Raw genomic sequence first — 19,155 nt, forward strand, 5'->3', positions numbered from 1 at the left:
TGACAGTATTTCAGGAAATGGAAGTCATGTTCTCTGTGGTGCTAGGCAACTGTTGTACCACAGAATGGTTACTAGCATTCTCAACATCATTGTCCATCATCGGAAAATCGGCCATTTCAGTATCTTCAATTGTAAGATGATGCACCAGAACCTTGACACTTTTGCACAGTATAATAAATCAAATACAGAGTACAATTACAAAGACAAAAATTCAACAATGAACTCAATGAAAAAAAGAAAAAAAAGCAAGGTGGAGCATAGGAATGCCCATGAATTGTGGAAAAAATTTGTGCAAGTTAGTAAAGTGCGTTGCGCCAAAAAAAAAAAAAATTAACTACTGTTACCGCTACAGAGTGGTTGAGAGAACAGAATATATATGTCTATTGAAATATCAAAGATTCCACAAAGCAAACGACTGACAGAGCTGTTGCCAAGTTTAATGTTATTTTATAATAATTAACTTCTGGATACTTAGTGAAATTATTCTGCTCATATGGAATACATTGAATGATGGTGAGTGCATACAAATAGTTATATTGTCTTACCTCTAAAGCAGCAATAGTGGAACGCCATATATTTTGGTATCTCATGAAAAAATAAAAATATACTAGCTACAGGCTCAGCAGTGTGCAATGTTGGTCATAATACTTTGAAATGCACATGAAATTCTGTTGGCTGGTATTTGAAAACAATTAAGAAAAATCCAACTTCTTTGACAAACATATGACCTACACAGAGATGCGGTACTGATTGTGGTGAATTACTATCACTGAGTTTTTTTAGCAAAATTATATTGCAAGTTAAGTTTGTCTTTTCAGAAACATCTACCAACTGAAGTTACATTAGCCAGAAAAATACACCATATTTACTAATTGATTTGTGGGCAATGAGATTTATACAGCAAGTATTATCTAACCTCACTAAACCAGTATAAATGCAAATCATCAAACTACATATATAACACTGTTAACAAACCTTAGAAACATTATAAAAGTGAAATATCTAATTAGCCTTTTTATCAATCAGTTTACATACATTCTGGGATTATTCAACAACTGACAATTATCAGCCAACTAATCTATACCAATACACTGGCAAAACGAAAAACATAATCATTCAACATCTATACCTTGCTTGGGAGAAGATTTCTGCTTTCGTGTTCTCATAATTCCTATATTAATTTAACACTGGGTCGCTTCACAGAGCACACCACAAAAACTGCCTACTCCATCTCCTTTATCTCACAGCCAGCTACCTGCTACTGTGCGCCAAGTTATCTCTTACTCCAACACTACAGTGTCAGACAGAAGCAGTATCTTTGGTTCTCCAGTCGTTTAAAGTCAGCGATCCGCTTTATAAAACCTATCAGAGACATATATAGTTTATGGTATAGTAGTTTCATTTTAGTTTACATTAACATTATTGTCATAATCGGATGCCATATGCAAGTGTACCCCAGTAGATTGCTTTCACTCTTTATTTACAACCAGTTATTGACCTTCGTACAGCAATAATAAAATAACCATTTTTAATTTATCTAAATGTAAGAAAAATTAATTTGATTCGTGCTGTTGCAAAATCGATGCCAAATAATCTGTATTAGACTCATACTTTGTAACTTTTAGAAGAAGCAAGCTGACCTTAAGTCATCTTACCAAATCTTTAGTGTTATTCATTTCAGAAAATAATGACCCACAGGCATAGGCAGATGAAAATATTGTCACCAACTTCCTTAGACAGATATTTGAGTCTGAAATTGAATTCCACACTCCCATAATTTAAATGTTGGCATTTATGTCCATGTTGCCTGACACGATTTCTAATTCATTTAGTTCCAATTCTTTTGTTGTTTCGATAAATTTTTGACTCCATATTGACCTACACTGGAAGTCAACCAGTTACAGTTCAATTTCTTCATCATCTATCCAATCGAATTTATACAAGTTCAATTTATCCAGTGGAGTCACATATGGACACATAATAAATTTGAATTTTTGACAACTTCGTGAACTGGGAAAATCTCTATCCAAATTCTTTCATTGAAGAATGTAGTACTGAAGTAAATAGTTAAGTTATTTCTTCTTGGTCTGGCTTTTCGTATAAATCCAAATCGCTGGTATTTTTTTAATATTTGGGAAACAGTTGTAGTCATTGGAAACAACTTGCAGTTTAACTTTGAAAGCACAAATAAGACCTATCATAACAATAACTTTTTGTTTGTGCCTTGAATATTTGCATTCAAATCACTGAAATTCTATCACATGTCCATAAAAAATATCAATTTTGCAAGCTATGTAACAAGTATTAACTGTGAATAATGCACAATTTTTCAGTGATTTTGTATACAGAGCAGAATTTCTTCCAAACTGTCTACAAATCTTTGAAGTATGTTGATGTAGCTCAAGCAGTGGACATTGCTATACATCAGTAAGCTATTGAACTAGCGTTATTTATCAATAAGGCACTGTACACTGAGTTGACTTCACCTAAAGCATTGCTATCTTTTATTGGAAGCTTGTGATGATATTCGGGAGATTATTTTTGTGACTACAACCATTACATTATCAAGAGACATGAAATCATCATTTGCACACAATGCTTATTGATGTATATGCAGTGGAATTCAAGAATGTGTGCTTGGAATAAAGTCATAAAACAATGTTTTTGTCTGCCATATTGGGAGCACCATTAGTCATTATCAAAACAATTTTGCTTAAATCTGTTTCCTTTTCATTAAGAGAATTTTGAATAGCTGTATAGATATATCTGGCCTTACTAATTGCTAGCATTGACATCATCACCATCAGTCCATCTTTGATGTTTACAACACAATACTGAGAAAACACAGCTAAAGTGATAGATTTAGTTGCATCTGTACTTTCGTCCAAACACAGCGAAATATAAGGAGAGGAGATGGTGGATGAGGCCATTTTTTATTGTGCTTCTACATTTTCCAGCCTTTTTAGGATTCTGTCTTTTATAGCGTTTCTAGATAAATGTAAGTCTTTGATCCCCCCAGTTGTCCTACTTTTATTTTCTGAATCTTCAAAAATGATGGTGCACATGATAACCAGGCTTCCTTCAAAAAATGCCCATTGATAAAAGGTTTAGCATGTCGTCCAATGACATCTATAGCTGAGAAACGTGTGGTGCTCGTATAAGAGTGCTTGTTAACATACTTAATCACAGATGTTGACTGTCTATTCCTGTCTTCAATAGCACAAGCAATGAATTCCTTTTGGAACCACACGACTGCTAAGGTCGCAGGTTCGAATCCTGCCTCAGACATGGATGTGTGTGATGTCCTTAGGTTAGTTAGGTTTAAGTAGTTCTAAGTTCTAGGGGACTGATGCCCTCAGATGTTAAGTCCCATAGTGTTCAGAGCAATTTGAATTCCTTTTGGTCTGGTTTACTTTTTTGACAAAGAGATTTCTGTATTGTTTCATAGTGCCGTTTTACAGATGATGTAATACATACTAATGGCAATGGTCTTGCCACAGTGGATACATTGGTTCCTGTCAGATCACCAAAGTTAAGCGCTGTCGGGCGTGGCCGGCACTTGTATGGGTGACCATCTGGGCCACCATGTGCTGTTGCTAGCATCATAGCGTAATTTGACTTGCGTAGTACAATGATGTACCGCAGGAATGAGCGCCAGCTCGTGCCGCATTGTGTACTAATGAGCTGCCATTTCGAGTGTGACAGTGATATGGAGCGGTGGAGTACACATCATTGTGCCTCTGCTGTTGAAAGTTATTTAAAGAATAACGACTTTGTTATTGCTACCCAGCATCTATATCGGCAACATTTCAACTTGGGACGTCATGGGAAAATTCCAGATGGACGGACCATTGTGAGGTGGGTGCGTGCATTTCGATCAACAGTTTCTGTTTGCAATGGAAAACTGGGAAGAAGTGAAAGAACTGTGCAGACACCGAAGCCGTGGAAAATGTTCGTGCTGCGCTATTGCGTAGCCCAAAAAGATCTGCTCATCATCATGAGCAAACTGTGCATATGTCTGATTACTCATTCAGAAGAATATTTCACGATGATCTCCATTTTCGCCCACATAAGCTGCAGTTTGTTCAGGAAATTAGGCCTCGCGATTGGGTTTCACGCAAATCATTCTGCTTAATCATGCGTGATCTCCATCACTAAAATCCAGAAAAGTTGCACACCATCCTGATGTCAGATGAAGCTCACTTCGAGTTATGTGGTTCAGTGAATAAACAGAATATGCGTGATTGGAGTGATGTAAACCTGCATGAATTGCACAATAAGCCCTTGCACAGTTCTTGTGTTACAGTGTGGTGTTGAGTTTCTTCCTTTGGTATTATTGGCCCTTACTGCTTTGAGGATGACAGTGGCGTGGCTGTGACTGTGACTATGTGACTATGTGACTATGCAAAGATTCTGCAAAACTTCGTTCTTCCCCAATTAGGTATGGTCGATGTGGATGTGGAACAATTATGGTCTCAACAAGACGGAGCGACCTCGCATACAGCCAGAATTTGCATGGATTTCTTGTGACAGACATTTCCCGGTAGAGTAATTTCCCGTTTTGGTGACGTTTCCTGGCCGCCTCCCTCACCTAACCTTTCACATGCAGACTTTTCTCTTTGGGGCTACCTGAAGCAAGAAGTGTTCCGAAAACGTTGTGACACCATTCCTGAGTTGAAGGATCGCATCAGGACTGCTTTTGGAAATGTCCCAGAGAATACGTTACGCCGAGTTATGGAAAGCTTCCAACGCTGCCTCGGTGAATGTGTTGTGCAGAGGTGGCATCATTTGACAGGAATTACATTCAAAACATAATCTACGCAATAGATAATGACTTACACATTAGTAAATGGCATACCTTTAACTGTTAACTGACACAAGAGTTAAAAAATTAATTACAGTTACTGCCTGATGGTGTGTTTTTAACATCCTATTATGAACGCTGCCACACCCTTTATATGATATCTCCACAGAGCAAAACACCTTGCAGTTGACACCCGACGCATCAATTGAAAAGAATACATTAGTGATGCTTCAAATTCTCATGCAAATGTTGATTAAACAGAATAACAAAACTGATCAACAGCTCACCATCATACGAGAAAAACAAGATGCTTTCTCTGCTCAGATCAATGAACGATTTAATAAAAATGATGAACAGTTCGTCAGCGTACAAAAATAGCTGCATGACGACACTACACAGTTCAATGAACAATTTTCCCACATACGTGACGGGCCTAAATCGTACATACAAATGACTGATAACCGTTTTAAATAAGTAGATACAGATGTTAAGACCACTGAAAATAATTCCGTAGATTCTGTTACAGACGTTATTCCCACGTCGCAAACCTCACATACTATTAAAAAAGCCCATCGACAATACAGAGCAAAATTTTACAGATTCCGCTATATACAGACTCCACACATGTACTGATTTTGCCTGATATGATTTACTTGTCAGCAACCTTGTTTACCAGACAATGTACTCATTATACAACCAGATTATGAATCATACCAGTGCACCTGAGCACTCACAATTCTTTGAAGTTTAATGATGATATACAGTTAATTTTTTTTGTATAATCATAACATCTTACTTTATAATCTACACTGTAATTGTTCTATACTACTCAAGATTTCTACTTATCAGTAATGAGATACATTTACCACACATTTGTTGTACAAGGTACTTCCAAATATGTGACAAATTTGTTAAATCTCGTTGGAGGGTTGTGAAAGGAGTCTACAGGGATACACTTGCATGTGACACCCAAATATTATAATAATATTAAAGTAACCTAAATTGAAACTAGTGTACTATAAACAGTGTATGTCCCCAATAGGTTTTACAAAGTGGATCACTAACTGTGCATGAATGCAGAACCAAAGATACTGCTTCTGGTCTGAGATTGTAGTGTTGGAGTAAGAGAGTGCTTGGCACACAGTAGAGGGTAGCTGCTTCTGAGCAAAAGGAGATGGAGTAGGCAGTTTTTGTGGTGTGATCTGTGAAGCCACTCAGTGTTAGATTAATACAGGAATTACGATAACATGAAAGCAGAAGTCTTAACAAACAAGGTAAAGATGTTAAACAATTACGTTTTTCGTTTTGCCAGTGTATTAGTATAGATGAGCTGGCTGATAACTGTCATTTGTTGACTAACCTCAAAATGTTCATAAACTGACTGATAAAAAGGCTAAATAGATAATTCACTTTTGTAATGTTTCTAAGATACGTAATTTGATGATTTGCATTTACGCTGGTTTAGTGAGGTTAGATAATACTTGATGTACAAATTTCATTGTTTATGAATAAATTAGTAAATATGATATATTTTTCTGACTATTGTAACTTTAATTGTTAGCTGTCATGAAAAGACAAACTTAACATGCAATACAATTTTGCAAAAAGAATTCGGTGATCTCATTCACCATAATGGGTACCACCTCTCTGTCCATGTTGTATAGTCTTCAAAGAAGCTGGATTTTTGTTAAATGTTTTTGTTTATCAGCCAAAAGAATTTCATGTGCATTTCAAAGTAATATGGCCAGCATTGCACACCACTGAGTGTGTAGCTGGCATATCTCTATTTTTTCATGAGAGATGAGAATATATCACATTCCATCATTGCTGCTTTAGGGGTAAGACGATTCATATATATTTGTATGAACACACATTCATCCAATGTATTTTAAAAAAATAAAAAGAAGGTTACTAATATGGAAGCATTTAGTTTTATGTTTCATTAATCACTAGAGTGCATATTTCTGTCCACTATCAAATCTTAAAATGTGCAAGTGGTCATGCATTATCATAAGTCTAAACATGCACAAAATAAGCACAAAGAAAAAGGGTAAGATGTGGTATAAAAATTAAGTTCCATGATTAGTTTGATGAAATGCCATGGCCTTACCAAATATTTCTTTGGAAAAAAATGTCACATAGATATACAAGGGTTTGCCATCCCTGTCCTAGTTGGTATGTCACCTGGAGAAAGGAAGCCCTCCCTCTGTTACAAAGACTGGTAACTGGAACAACAGTTATTGGAACCACAAGAAGGGCTAATAAACTAACCAGAGAAGAATTAGTGATTAAGATTAACATAGAAGACTTTAGGTTTGAATACCTAATATATTCTAGAGCTGGGCTCAGTGTCCCTATTCTGTTAGACATTGATTAGCTCACAGAAAATAAAGTACAACTAAACTATGATGAGGGTACAGTGAGTTTTCCATATGGACAGAATGTAGGAAAAGTTCACTTACAGTTAGAACCTAGTACATCACATTTGTTAGAAATAAAACTTACAGCTGATGCTAAATTATTAGACAATGTTCCCAATAAACAACTGGCAACAACTACTAATACAGTTCAGGTAGATATAAATGGAATAATCAATAAGTCTACATGCATAAACACAAGTGAGAAGAGCACATTACTAGCAATAATAACAAATTTGTGTGTTTCAGTGATCAGGTGCAAGCCTTCTACTGGATTCCTCTTCAGTGCCTTGGACTTCTCTGACCTACCCCAGTTATAATACTGGCAAAAGGGAACATATGGTATAATGTGGAATCTGAGCCACATTTTGTTTCTGGTGAATCCTTGCATCTTTAAGAGGACAAGGCTAGATTAAAAGAAGAGTGAAAAATCCATAGTCTAACCAACTTTCGATCCCATGACCTTCTGGTTTCTATACAGGTGCTTTACCATTTTATTTGTCATTGTTCTGATTGTTTGGTCTGCGGGGATGCGACATGACACACCTAGAAGTTGAAAATTGCATACCTCACTATGTTTCTTTTATTATGAAGGACATGCAACCTTCTGACAGGACACGCTGATCCACAGTGCGAACAACAACTACACCACCAGGCCCAACACGTTTTTAGCATATTAAATAAGCTTAACAATGTTTTCTCTATGAGACCAGGAATTAGAAAGAATTTTGAATGTAAGCAAAAAATAAAATATTATGAACCATTTTAGTTTAGACCTTATCCAATACCCCAAAATTAAAAAAAACAGCATGGAAAGAAATTGAGGGAATGTGAATTTATTTATATTTCAGCCAGTTGTTATAATAATCCATTGGGAGTGGTCAAAAACCAGATGGATCAGTCCATTTAGTATTAGATACATGAAATGCAGTAAAATAATAGAGATCAAAAGGTATATGTACCCAATAATTGATGAATTTACTCATTAGATTAACTGGAGTTAAGTATGTAAGCGTCATGGATCTCACATGAGGATACTGGCATATAGTGTTGCTAAAGGATTCAATAAAGTACACAGCATTTTTGTTTGATGTAAGAGGCTATCAGTTTGAAGTCTTACTACTTGGATTAAATGTGTCAATGTTGCTTTTATAAGAGCGCTATATAAAACTATAGGACAGCTACAAGAAAAAATATTAATTTATGTAGACAATAAGTAGGAATGTCTAAAACATGGAATGAATATAGTGAAACTTTAAAACAATTTTTATGAGACTAGTGTCACATGGTATAACTATTAAGTTGCCCAAATCTCGCTTTAGGAAATATGAAGTGAAGCTCTTAGGCCATATTATTAACGCTATGGGAATAATAGCAGACCCACAAAGGTTGTATGCAATAAAGCTACGACTGGAACCAGGAAACAAAGGGCAACTAAATTCATTTTAGGGAATGCTAGGCTTCTATAGGAAGTTTCTAGCAAATGCACTCTTAACTACACCATTCTTACTGTCTTCACAGAAACAGAATACATCATATGAATGACCTATACAATGTAAAGCAGAGTTCAGAGTAGATAAAGAAAGTTTAGCTATTGCACAGTTATTATTCCATATGAATTTCAGTTACCATTTCACTTAGCAGCAGATGCATCAGTTTGAGTTAGGATGCTAGATATTTCGGGAAGTTATGGAGAAAGATATCATATAATGTAGGCAAATTACCTTGGCAAGTATAATGTTGTCACAGAAGAAATCACAGTATTAAAGAGAAGGAAAAATCAGCTGCGGTATAGTCATTCAAGAACTTCAAATAATAGTTAGGAGGAAATGAAGCGATAGTACATAGTGACTATAGTGCATTATCATTCTTATTGAAAAGTAGGCTACTCCACAGTATAATCACAATAAGGAAAATACTTTTACAAGACTTTAAATTCTGTATAGGATATGTAAGGGACTATTATAATGTGGTACAGGATGCACTATAACTGACACCACTAGGTATGCAAGCAGATAATAATGTAATAAAAGGAAGTCAGTTTGGAATACATTTCCTACAGGACAATAAATACAAAAGGGATACAACATATTTTTTCAGTAATATAGTAAGTAATAAAAACGATACGAACTTACAAATTCTTAATGAACACAACAAAGCTAACAACCTACAGCAATCGATTGTTCGAAACTATGAAGGGGAATTTTGTGTCATAAAAATGAGAAGTCAATTGACTAGTGTGTATACCAAAAAAATTGAGTGACATTATTAACATGGCACATAGACCTAGAGTTAATCCATTTTGATGTTAAAAGTTGGTACTTTATATGATAAAATCCACTACTTAGAGAATTTAAGTAGGCAATTTAAAAAATACTTGAGACCTGCATCTTATGTCAAAAAGTGAAGCCATGAAATTCTGGAACACGTAAGCTATTCTATCCAATAATACCAAGGTATTTATGAGTTTTAGTGGCTGTGCACTTCTGCAATCCACTGTCTAAACAGGCGAGAGGACTGGCATACATTTTTGCAGTAACTGAGTGCTGGTCGAAGCTGGTGACACTATAACCAATAAAGAAGCTCGATGATTCCTGCCAGACAAGGATGAGCAGTAAGCATTTACAGACTTCTTTACACAGCAGGACATGGTGTTTTACCAAATGGGTCTCTTCAACCTAGTGCATCGTTCGGATGATTGCCTCAATGCTCACAGAGATTTTACGTGATTGGTATATCGATTGTGGACTCTATAGCCTTCAAATGGAAACTCTTTGATTGCCTCTTATACACGATCCAGTTACATTGATGCGACTGCTGCCTAAGAACGACATCAACATCCAATAACCACACACAGGCGACAGGTGACTGCCCTAGCACTGCAGGGTATATAAAATGTGCTGAGGGGATGAAGAAAACAGTGCCTTCGAAGATATAATGCGGAGCCAGAGTGATTTATCCGATGTTCAAAAGGGCATGATCATTGGCTTTCAGACGAAAGGTGGAAGCATTTATAAAATGGCTAAGTTTGTAAACTGTTCACATCCTGCTATAGTTGAAGTATATGGTGCATGACAAAATGGAGCCATCCAAAACTGTGAGCGAGGCAACTGTGGTGAAACAAGGGCAGTGGTGAACAATGACTGCAAAGATGTGTACAGGCAAACACATGTGCAACTTTTGAGCAGCAGACCACCCAGATGAGCCAAGGGGGTACCAATAGTGTCTCCTCAATGACCGTTCAGGGGACATTGCTGTGTATGAGCTTCTGCAAGAGGTATCTGGTTCATACACCCATGGTGACTGCTGTTCATTGGTGACAAAGGCTGGAATTTGCACGCCAATACCTCAACTAGATGTCCACAGAGTGGCAACAAGAGGCGTTTTCAGATGTATCACGTTTTATGCTCTATCAGACAGATGGCTGTTAGCGTGTGTGGCCCTGCAAGAATCGTCAGACGGATCCAAGCTAAAGGAGAGAACCTTACGGTCTGAGGAATGTTTTCCCGGAATACCCTAGCCCATTTCGTCATTCTGGAAGGCACAGTGGATCAACATAAATATGCATCTATCCTTGGAGACTATGTCCACCCGTACATGAAGTTTATTTTTCACCATAATGATGGGATCTACTAGCAGGACAATATAATGTGTCACACAGCTTGCAGGGTGCGTGCATGATTAACCCCCTGGCCACTAAGGTGGCCATATTCAATCCTAATCGAGAATCTGTGGGACAAACTCGATCGGGCTCTCGGCACCATGGATCCTCAGCTGAGAAATACAGCACAGCTGGCCACAGTACTGGAGTCAGCATGGCTCCACATCCCTGTTGGTACCTTCCAGAACCTTGCTGACTCACTGTCTGCACATCTGCGCTGCAAAATGTGGTTACTCATCGCATTAATGTGAATGTGACTGGACTGTGCAGTATGGAACCCCTCTCTTCAGAAGTTAGAGCTGTTATTTGTCTTTTACTTTTTCTTCCAGTCACATACAAAAATTAAGTTTGGACAATAGATCCAGATTCATTCACACTATATACTCTTTGAGCATGGAAGTTGTTTTCTGTCATAGACTTATTCTAGTTGTGGAGGAAAAAGTTTTAACATCATTCCTTGTGAAGCCTGATGCTATAGTAAAGGACATTCCACAATGTTTGCAAAGAGATAAGTGAGTCCTGTGTCATTTGGAAAAATGATTTACCTAAGTTCTTCTGCTTCTTGATCTCTCAGGTTTTCTCAGCATGATTGAGTAACTGTGCATATTAAGCCAAGCTGTTGTTCACAGTGTATGCTACCCTGCCAAAATCCTAAAAAGTCTCCTGTTTATGATGACCCGTATGTTTCTTTTGGGTATGATGATGGAAGACAGTGGCCCCATTGCTCCATGTATGCGAGACATGTTTATAGAGCTGTCCTTCCATGTGTGTTCATAGTGGAGTGCAAATGGTTTGAATCTCAGTTCGTAGAGTCAAGCGCAAGTGGGATGGATGCCTAAGTTCATCTCTGCAAAATAGGTCGTTTCCCGTTGTACAAAAAGTGTCAATGTAGCTTCCTCTAAAGTGATAAACATTCATCAGCTATTACACATGATTGTGAGAACCAGCTGATGAGCACTTTGGTTTTTGGTTATTGCTGGAGAACCTGGGCAGGTTGTTTACCTAAGAGACAATGCCAAGTCACGCCAGACATCGACATGTGTTTTATTATATATTACAACCAATGTAAAAATGGTTACTGAGCAGGTCTTGCTACAAGAAAAGTGTGGAGCATTGTTAATATGTCTCATTTCTGGAAATATAGACAACAATTAAAAGACAAGGTGTTAAAATTATTAGGCTGGTGGTTTGGAGCCTCCCTGCAGAGCTCTCAGCCTGTGTGCTGACTGGAAGACAGTGGTCCCATTGCTCCAGGCGTGCGAGACGAGTTTATACTGCTGTCTGCCCATGTGCATTCATAGTGTCAGTGTCAGTAGCCCAGCGATGGGCCAGTAGCTGTGGCGCGACTAACAGGTGCATAGTGAGACTCATAAGCAGCGCATCACAGTGCCAATGGTGTGTAACACTTGAGTGGTAATGTTTGACACGCACTGGGGTAGTTCATGGAGTGGTGTTTGCTTAAATGTGTTTCAATTACTCCTATCCTATTCCAGTAGTGATGGCAGTTGTTTGAACGTGAAATACAGGTATCACTAGTGTTGTTAACGTTATCTGCTGTGAGCATAAGTTCCTTATATTTTTTAAAAACGTTCCTGCTTTACAGATTACCTTGGAAAATAGCTGAAGCTAGGTAGCTGAAGGCATAGCTCCCTTGTTCCTCTCTCATATGGTGATATTGTACAAAATGTGTTACAAGAATACACACACACACACACACACACATATATATATGTGTGTGTGTGTGTGTGTGTGTGTGTGTGTGTGTGTGTGTGTGTGTGTGCATGCATGTAGTGAATAAAAGAGAAATTATTTTGTTATCATATATATTTCTCTTGTTTTTCTTATTTACAAAAACCTGTACCTTGATCCCTGCAAACCTGGTTGCATTGGTCGTTGCACTCAATATAAATGTTTGTATCATTATAGCTGAAATGAAACATTGTTTAGAGAGATAAACATTAATTTTCTTTCTGAATTTGAGCTGACGTAGTATGGTAAAGAAATAAGTTGAAATATGCGTGTAGTTCCTTAGCAAATTCAGGTAATGATGATGTATCGTACATACTACACAGATATATCGTCGGTGTGTTGCCACTGCCACGGAGATGCCAGCAACTCAAAGTTGGGAAAGGCTAATTCGATAAATCAGGTAGAGCATTGGTTCGCTGCTGCGGTGCTGAATGTGGAAACTTGAATAGTCGCATCTCCTTATCTGGTATAGCAGATAGGTCGACTGTGATGGTGTTGAAAATGGGAAATCAAAGCCTTGGGATGGTTGCTGCTTCACTACATCATCACGATTGCACAGTGGGAGAAATAATAAAAGAAAACATTTAATAATTTTGAGCCATGAGAGATGTGAATGGATTATTAATAATACTTCTATTGGAATATGACAGTCTTCTTATTGTTTTTATTCTGCATGGGGGCAGTCGCTGATCTGTGATGGTGCTTGACACACAGAGTTCAATTGTTAAGCCCATCTCATGATGATGACTACCATTTTTGGATGACTGGTAAGGGGACTGTTGGTGGGGGTCACATCAATGGGGTAGCTCTCCACAATTAATACATCACCCAATTGATCAAGAAAAGTTAGTGGGAGGGAGGGGGACTTGAAGGTGGCTATTTTGGATAATCAGTTATGGTAATTAAGAAAATGGTAAAAGCTTCTGACAGCCATGATATTATAGTGAGTCATAAGATAAGCTTATGTAAAGGTAACATAAGGATACGAGTGAACTACTTGGAGAGGGCGAGTGGAAGTTATTAACTTCAAAAGATTAACAAATAAACACCAGGACTTAAATAAATAATCGATAAAAGCATTAGTGCACCCTCTGTTTACAGTAGGGTCATAAATTTCACTTAAGATCAATAGCAAGGGGTTTCGAGATCTGATAACCAAGCAGGCTGCACTCATATCCAGCTCCAATAGGATAACACCCATTTGAATTTCCTATCACTTATATCTCACCCAATCGGCCTAGAGAATTGGAGGTGGAGGAGGGGATGATCTTGAATGTCATATGTATGATTGTTTACACAGGGAAGTCTGCCAACAATGCAGATTGCATTTGTATGCAGTTTGTGATTCTTGAGTTTCTCCCGGCGTATTTGATAATCAAAATATCCACGGGTATGCTGCCGGTCTATAGTGTCCAACGGGCACAATATTTCGGCGATCAAACATGTCGCCATCATCAGGTGAACTGACGGACTGAGCTCCTGTGAACGTGCCGGCACGGAGATCCGTACGCTATGGCTGCTCAGAGGGAACTGGGTTCGGTCGCGGCGGCGGCCGATTTAAATACCCTCCGCCCGCGGCGCGCTCCCTCCGCCGTCCGCGCCCAGCGCCACGGTCGCGCGGTGGAACAGATTGCGACGGCGTCTGAGATGACGTCGGTGTGATGGCTCTGTCCGCCGTGGTCGTCACAACTATACGTCTGCTCGATTTACTCTTGATTAACCCGATCGCTGGTTCCCAAGCCTTGCTAAGATTATAGCCACAGTCCCGGTTTATGAGGTCGTCATTGGTGCGAATTTCGATGGCCTCTCTAACAACGCTGTCCCAGTATCTCGACGTCTGTACCAGAATCCTCGTGCGGTTGGAGTATGACCGCACGAGGATTCTGGTACAGACGTCGAGATACTGGGACAGCGTTGTTAGAGAGGCCATCGAAATTCGCACCAATGACGACCTCATAAACCGGGACTGTGGCTATAATCTTAGCAAGGCTTGGGAACCAGCGATCGGGTTAATCAAGAGTAAATCGAGCAGACGTATAGTTGTGACGACCACGGCGGACAGAGCCATCACACCGACGTCATCTCAGACGCCGTCGCAATCTGTTCCACCGCGCGACCGTGGCGCTGGGCGCGGACAGCGGAGGGAGCGCGCCGCGGGCGGAGGGTATTTAAATCGGCCGCCGCCGCGACCGAACCCAGTTCCCTCTGAGCAGCCATAGCGTACGGATCTCCGTGCCGGCACGTTCACAGGAGCTCAGTCCGTCAGTTCACCTGATGATGGCGACATGTTTGATCGCCGAAATATTGTGCCCGTTGGACACTATAGACCGGCAGCATACCCGTGGATATTTTGTATGCAGTTTGTTCAACTACCAACAATAAAACATCTAAAATGTTCTAATACAATAATAATGTGTTTACATCAGTACACTGCTGTAGCATTGCGTTTCAGATAAGTACAGCATTGCAAAGACATTCGCCCAAAGACTGGAAAAATGTGTTTTATTGATTGAAGAGTTATAAAAACAATAGACGTTCACAACTTCAACAACATCAAAATCTAAGCGATATAAAATCCAAGTGTGCATTCACCATTAGCAGTGCATTACTTAGCACTATTCTGAACACAGGTTTGCTGACTATGGCTGTGTGAGTGTGTGAATGTGGCGGACAGGGATGGTGTTTCTTTCAGTCATTTCTACCTGAAGTATTAGGTAACTGGTAGCAATGTCCTACGCACAAGTCAACAACGCGCTTCCGGTGGTAACTTCTTATCAGGTTGTCAAACTGAGATCATGAGGTTAAAGCACTAAAGAGTCTACCAACAAATTTGCGGCGTGTTGGTAGACTTTTTAGTATTTTAACCTCATGAGCTGAGCCTGACAACCTAATGACGAGAACATTGTCCCGCGAAGCGATCGCTGAGTTGTGTGTTAGACATGAAACGGATGAACGCTGTCAATTGTTGCTGTCAGATACAGATAATAAACAGCTGCATCATATCCTTAAAATGCTTAACGTTTTTGCCTGTTATCGGAAAGCCGGCCAGAGTGGCCGAACGGTTCTAGGCGCTACAGTCTGGAACCTCGCGACCGCTACGATCGCAGGTTCGAATCCTGCCTCGGGCTTGACTGTGTGTGATGTCCTTAGGTTAGTTAGGTTTAACTAGTTCTAAGTTCTACGGGAGTGATGACCTCAGAAGTTAAGTTCCACAGTGCCATTTCTGATCGGATAGTCACGCTTTCCGTTATTTCTAGCTGGTGGAGCTTCGTTTTCTTTCTGTCTTGGCTTACTTCTCTGGACCCTTTTTTTCGGTAGCAGATGTGGTTAGCCCGTGAAGTGTGAATGGACACCTCTAACCTACTGGAATGGTCTCCGTGGGTCCCAAGCACGTTTACGTATGCTAGCAATTGAAAGCTATCAAGTACTAAATTTATTTTGTAATTTTCTAGAATTCTTTTCCATTTTCTAGAGTGCTTTTATGTTACTTTATTCTCCGAAAGTTAACTGAGAAATATAGAAACCGATACATTAAAAATATAAATGCTTTTAATAATACGCTTTCTGAGGGGTGGGTCGTGTCTAAGTGCTAAGTGGCTGGATCCTCCCCCCCCCCCCCCCCTTTTCTGAAGCGCATCCATGCTTGAAATAAATTTTCTTCAGCAACTTTATGAAACGAACTGTTTCTCTGTACTTCTATATACGTTTTATTATAGCATAACCATTTGAAGGGTTGTGCAAGATACATTACAAGCTCTGCACGCTTTAAGTCCTCATTTTGTCTCTCTAACGACAGCAACTGTTTTACCAAATGTTTCCTAGCAACGCTTTCCTGATTCTTTTGGTTTTATATTAGACTAGTTCCGTGCATGGATAAATCAGAAAACTACAGACTGGCGATTTTCCTTCGATAATTTATGAAGGTGTTTTAAATATTGGCTAGCCCATATTTAAAGCACAATATGTAATCCCTAACCTTAGATATAAGGTATCCTTAATGGTTATTGGAGGGGACCATCTATTGACACGCTGCAATTTCTGTCCACAATGCATGCAACATTATCATAAAAAATAATAACTTCATCGGATGGTGAACACATGAAATTTGTTTCACCTGGCATCCATGAGACAGTTACATTGTCATCCTCCGCAGCAACTTGCATCATTGCCTGTTGTATCATCTGTTTTAATTTTTCTTATTTGATGGCCTCATGATGAACGTAGCTCACTTGCCATCTTATCCCCAAACACCCGATACTCCTCAATAGGTTTGTGCATAGTTTCCATTGCCCTGTTTATTCCCTGGCATATTAGTACCTTTTCTTGGTATTTCTTCTTTCTTCTGTATCAGTGAGCGGGCTATCCAGAACAAAATTTGTCTCACATTCATTTCCTACCTGGCGTTTCCTAATACCTAAACTGATCATACTGTAGTACGTATCTTCAAAGGGATATATTTCCGACATAATTTTGTCGTCTACAATTTTAAGTACCATCAGCAGAAGAAGAATGGTTACATACCGTTAACGGTTTTGAAAATAGATGAATTTTCCAAACTGTTTTAGTGCTATGGACGGAAAACGCAGTCATAGAGGCTACCAAGAAAGAAGACAGTGTGCACTTTAATTACAAACGCACCAATAGTATTGTGTAATTAGCACTGATTGGACCGGACTACAGAGTTCTATACCGGTACTTCAATGTGAGCAGTAATGGTAGAATATCTGATGGTGGTGTTTTTAGTAACTGGTAACTCTCAGAATGTCTTGTGAAAATACTTGGTATTTGCCATTTGATAAAACTTTAACAAGTGGAACTGTTAGACACCATATGTCATTGTTGCTGTTCATGCATCGGATTACAAAATTATACTATGAAGCTTTACCCTTTTGGGGGCAACCCATGCAAAACCAGACACTTAATTATCGGCTCTCTAGACCAAGAAGTATGCACGAAAACTTTTTCGAATGTTACGAATGCCAGTTCTTCTACATCCAGAAAAATCACGTCAAATTTCCAAAGCGACTTATGCTCTCCACAACTTTTTAATAACAGAGGTGAGCAACCATTTCATTTATGCCCTGCTTGACACATTTGATTCTCAAGATTTACAGAGACAAGGAAAATGGCTGAAAGCCAGATGGATGGAAATAAATATATCTTTTGAACCCCTACACATACATAATTGGTCACAATCAGCCAAGGAAGAGCGAAATGAATTTTCAGATTACTTTGTTTCATGGGAAGGAGAAGCAGAATGCAATACAGAAGTCTTTAAATTTCATCTGTTTTTATGTGAACCTAAACATAAATACAACTGCAATAAAAGTAATAAATACTGTTTGGAAAATATTACATTTGTTCCGCTTGCCAAATTATCCTCTGCTTCCTTTGATATGTAGGAATGAAACATAAAATTCAAGGAATCAAAAAACTCCCATTTGCTTCTGTACAGCCTTCTGTACTTTCTCCACTTCTTCATTTTTTCGCTTTATTAACTTCTCGAATGTAGTGTGTATGCAAATTGTGAGATTTTTTACGTATTTCCGCATCTGTAGTTTCAAACTCTGCTGCAAAATTATGCAACGTTTCTTAATGAAATTTTTGAAATCTGCGTGTTTTGTGCCTCCCAATACAGGAAAGCAATCGACTCTCTGACTTAAACAAGTGCGTTATTTTACTGGTCCACACGTTACTTCAACAATTACATGTTGTACTGTACACAAAAAAATTCTGCAAATTTCACAAAGATTTCCAGCAACTGGCAAGTTCGGCAAGTAATTGCAGCAAGATTCCAGGAGCTGTTTACACCAACTTACAGGAGCTGCTTTTGCAGCTTGACGATACTTGCGGAAGTCAACTTACTGCGGTGTTTCCACGTTCGAAGAACCTTCTGAAGTGGCTTCTGTAAGAGACTTGGGGAAATTTACTTGCTAGTGGCCACACGTCTCTACGTCTACTTCAATTGCCTGTTAGCTCTCGACTACTTATTCTCGAATCCTGTGTGACAGACCTTTGGTTTTGTACTGCCGATCTTATCACCGCCATAGCTCCTAATAGGTGATTTTTAAAATATAGCTTATACTCAGACCGTCTCCTCTGTGAGTATATAATATGTTATGACATTATCGTCTACAATTTCGACATTGCTAGTAACTCCAAGAGGACTACAGTACATGTATTAATACCAAAACATTATGACCGCTGCCTCCGCGATGTTGGCTGCATTGAGAGCACGTGACACGGTAACAAAGAATGTAAGAGGAGCAGACAAGGACGGGGGATCAACCTAGCGAAGTTGTGGGCTGCAAACTGGTAAATCTTGAGATAAGCGACTTTGACAAAGGACACGTAGTTATTATGTAGAACCTGTGAACAAGTATCTCGAAAACAAAGATGTTAGTCGAATGTTCACGTGCTGCAGTCCTGAGCATCTACGGAAAGAAGTAGAAGGACCGTGAACCTATCACTAGGCAGTAAATAGTTGGACGTCCACGACTTTTGACAGAATGTGGCGTTTGGAG

The 19,155-nt window shown here is 39.0% G+C and overlaps 1 pseudogene; it reads left to right on the forward strand.

Annotated features, from left to right (window-relative positions):
• Positions 1-3,481: 3,481 nt before the first annotated feature.
• On the forward strand, positions 3,482-3,599 carry LOC126102467 (5S ribosomal RNA; annotated as a pseudogene).
• The last annotated feature ends 15,556 nt before the right edge of the window (positions 3,600-19,155 follow it).

Source organism: Schistocerca cancellata, chromosome 9 (genome assembly GCF_023864275.1).
Source record: "Schistocerca cancellata isolate TAMUIC-IGC-003103 chromosome 9, iqSchCanc2.1, whole genome shotgun sequence".
NCBI lineage: Eukaryota > Metazoa > Arthropoda > Insecta > Orthoptera > Acrididae > Schistocerca > Schistocerca cancellata.